At 36.6% G+C, this 3,586-nt stretch overlaps 1 pseudogene; it reads left to right on the top strand.

Moving 5' to 3' along the window:
• Nucleotides 1-1,879: 1,879 nt before the first annotated feature.
• LOC149251742 (transcription elongation factor TFIIS pseudogene) lies at nucleotides 1,880-2,968 on the top strand (annotated as a pseudogene).
• Nucleotides 2,969-3,586: the final 618 nt, after the last annotated feature.

The following is a 3,586-nucleotide window of genomic DNA, read 5'->3' as shown; positions in this document are numbered from 1 at the left end:
TTTTGTAGAAATGAAAATAATGGCAAAATAGTAGAAACAAGAAGTAGAAGAAAGAAAGCAGTAATCACATATTACTCAGACACCTCCTTGACAACGGTGCCAAAAAGTGATGAGCACCAATATTGCAGCAAGAATGCTGCAACTCTTGGGCTACCGGCTTTACTTTATCAACCCAGGGTTCATACAAACTTGGAGTTGATTGTGCTGTATACACAAGTAAAAATGATGGTTCTACCATTTGTCACTGTTCAATTGGTGAGAGACCACTAGGGTTTGCAAGCTAGACTTCTATGGATTTAGAAGAAGCTTGGTTCCTTGATGAAAGAAATAGAAATCTACTCTAAGAGAGAGTTGATCTACTGCAATAATGAAAGAGACTGAAATTCTATGTTAGGGCACATCATTTCCTAATTAACTGCTAAGAGGTATGATTTGCAATGATGCTAAATTAACATGAAAAAAATGTTACTGTCCTAAGCATGGAAGTTAAGAACATCAAACACAACTGTAATGAATGTAAAGGACTATAAGAAATCTATTTTGTATTTTTATGCTTTTCATGAAAAATCAAGTGTGAAAACCAATCTCTTTTGGTGATGTGGCAGGTGGTTTAGGGATGTTGATGGATGGTTGGGAGGTTCAGGAGATGGTTGGAAGGTTTTGGGGCCCATTGGGTGACCTTGGGAGGCTTCCTAGAGGTTTTCCCTCAATTCAGCCTCAAAACATACCACTACAGGAAAACCTATAGGATGTACTAGAAACCTACAAGATTCCCTGTATTTCTATAGGATGCAGCCGTGAGCGAAATGATGGGTGTTGGAGGTGATGGAAGGCTTAGGGAAGGTGGTTGATGGGTGGAATGGAGTGAGGAGAGGCCTAGGATCAATCAGAACCGAAAACCAAGTTTAGGATATGGTTGGATTCACTCAAAATGCTTGAGGAAATTTCTATGTAAAATGATGAAATTGGTGAAGGTTTTTATGAAAACAAGGAATGCCTATGGGTGAATGAATTTGGAAGGTGGTTTCTTGCTATGAGATCTCTGTCTACTTTTGAAGTGCCTTCTCCACATCAAACATGTGTAATTTCCAAAAAGTCATGTAAACAAGAAGAATTTTCATGAAATAGAAAAGAAAGATTTAATAAACTAATTGTCTACCTTATGCATGAAGAAATTGTTGAATAACATGGAATCATGGATGAGATCTACTACAAGAATGAATATAGAAGAGATGGAAATGACATCCCGCTTTGCAAATTTGATAAAATGCTAGCTTAAGTACAACAAATTCTAAATATCATGAAAGAAATGGAAATCTGTCTTTTTGGGCTACATAAGGGTATTTTCCTCAAATCATGATCCCAGAAGGAAGAAATGAGGCCAAGACACCTACTAATAGCTTTGTGGAGCTTCTTTTATCCCTTCTAACCTGCTACTGAAGTAAGGCACAAGTGGAAGCAAACTAATAAGCAATTAATCAAATCTATACTACTTACAATGAAATACTTCTAAAAACAGGCTAACCATGAATCTATGAAACTGAGCTAAGCATAAAGATATAGGAAGAGGATCCTTTGCTGCTAGGGTTGGGACCTAACCCAAGAGCTTCAACCCTCTAAGTTAACTCAGTACTGAATCAAGAACAAACTCATTCTTATTACCACAACAAAAAATTACATCAAAAAGTCTTCCTCAAGTCTGGAGCTCGAAAATAGCTAGAGTTTTACAACAAAAATTCGAATCCTATTGAGGCTCTAGGCCTCTTTACTTGCACAACTAAAGTCTCCAACGACTTCCTTAAATTTAGGAAGGCTCGACTCCCAAACTTAAGATGAACTACTCTTTGCATATCACTTTCTCGGTCAATTCCTAATCTTCATGGCTTGGCTTCTTGCACTCCGAGCTAGTGGGATTAATCAAGGAATATTTGAATGGGGAAGGAGTAAATAAGGAGATTTACCTCCTACAATCTCTCTCCCTTGTCCCATTCAAGTTTCAAACCTTAGTATTTGCCAAAATTCCTTGATTTTCTCTTCCAACCTTGCATTCAATGCATATTAATCCACTAGGCATAAGATCTCACTTTAACTCATCTCATTAAACAAAATATAATCAAAACATGTAATAAGTTTTGAGAAAATTTGGTTTGACTAAGCTAGGAGGCGCATTAAGGCCCATATAATTACCCAATGATGAGGCTCATCATCCACTGGCTTACTTGATTCTTGGAAGAAGGTTGTGACAATAGAAAATCTTGCTAACAATGGAAACAAAGCTACAAAGTCAGAAGATAAGCAGTCCAAGACTATTAAAGTGGAGGTCAATGTTGTTAAGCAAGAGTCTGTAAAGGTTGAGAAGAAACCCAAGGAAGAAGAAGCATCTATCAGCAATAATAAGGTATCGTCCTCTTCAAATGGCCCTCCAAAGCTAAAAAGTATGATTAAGTGTAATAACACAGTATGGGACAGGATCCGTGAGCTTCTTCATGAGGCTTTTTCCAAAGTAGGTAACGAAGCCAAGGGTGACAACCTGGTGAGAGTAAATGCATGTGATCCAGTACGAGTTGCAGTTTCTGTTGAGACACTGATGTTTGAAAAGTTAGGGTTGTCTACTAGAGCCCAGAAGTTGAAATATAGGTCCATCATGTTCAACCTGAAAGATGCAAACAATCCAGATTTGAGAAGGAGAGTTCTTCTTGGGGAAATTAAGCCAGAGAAACTTATTGTCATGACAGTGGAAGAAATGGCTAGTGATCAAAGAAAGCTTGAGAACAAACAGATCAAAGACAAGGAACTTTTTGAGTGTGAGCGTGGGATAAAGCTTAAAGCTACAACAGACCAATTCAAGTGTGGTAAATGTGGCCAGTGGAAGTGTACTTACTATCAGTTGCAAACAAGAAGTGCAGATGAACCTATGACTACATTTTTCACATGTGTAAACTGTAATAACCATTGGAAGTTCTGCTAATTTCAAGCCAGACTGGTAGCTTGGTAGGTAGAGCAGAATTAGGTTAGTGAGATCTAGAGATTCATTGCCTACCCCTTGTTGGTTAAAACTCTTAATGGCACCCTTGATTGAAAATTGATATTTGTTACATATTTACTTGACAGTAGGTATAAATGATTGGTTAGGTTTGTCAAGATCTTTGCAGTAACTGCATATCATGGTCTAAAGTTAGACAATGGCTTCTTAGGAAAGTAAATGCAATTAACTATAACATTCTAAGGAAAAGTACCTAATTATATTTTTTCTATTCATTTTATATGAATGAACTCGGTATTTTATCCATGATGGTAATCAAAATAATTGTTGTGTATGCATTAGATGCCCTTCTTGATAGTTTAGCGTCATGGAATAAAATACCTGTAAGTGTTTTGAGCCTTAGGTTCAGTTGTTACAATTATCATGGATTTGATATTCACATTTAGTTTGAAATTGATAACTGCACAATTTTTAGAGATCCCATTAAACATGAGAACATTGAATATCAAAGCTTCTAGGGTGTAGTTTTATTTAATATTAAAATTGAAGACAAACATCAACTAGAGACCTTGAAACAACAAGTAGTTCATTCGTAATTTTTTA

The sequence above is a fragment of the Pinus tabuliformis genome, chromosome 7, assembly GCF_031772625.1.
Source record: "Pinus tabuliformis cultivar Carrire ecotype Pingquan chromosome 7, CPIR1, whole genome shotgun sequence".
NCBI lineage: Eukaryota > Viridiplantae > Streptophyta > Pinopsida > Pinales > Pinaceae > Pinus > Pinus tabuliformis.
Note: the sequence above shows the minus strand (reverse complement) of the source record. Positions and strands in the feature narration are given on the sequence as shown.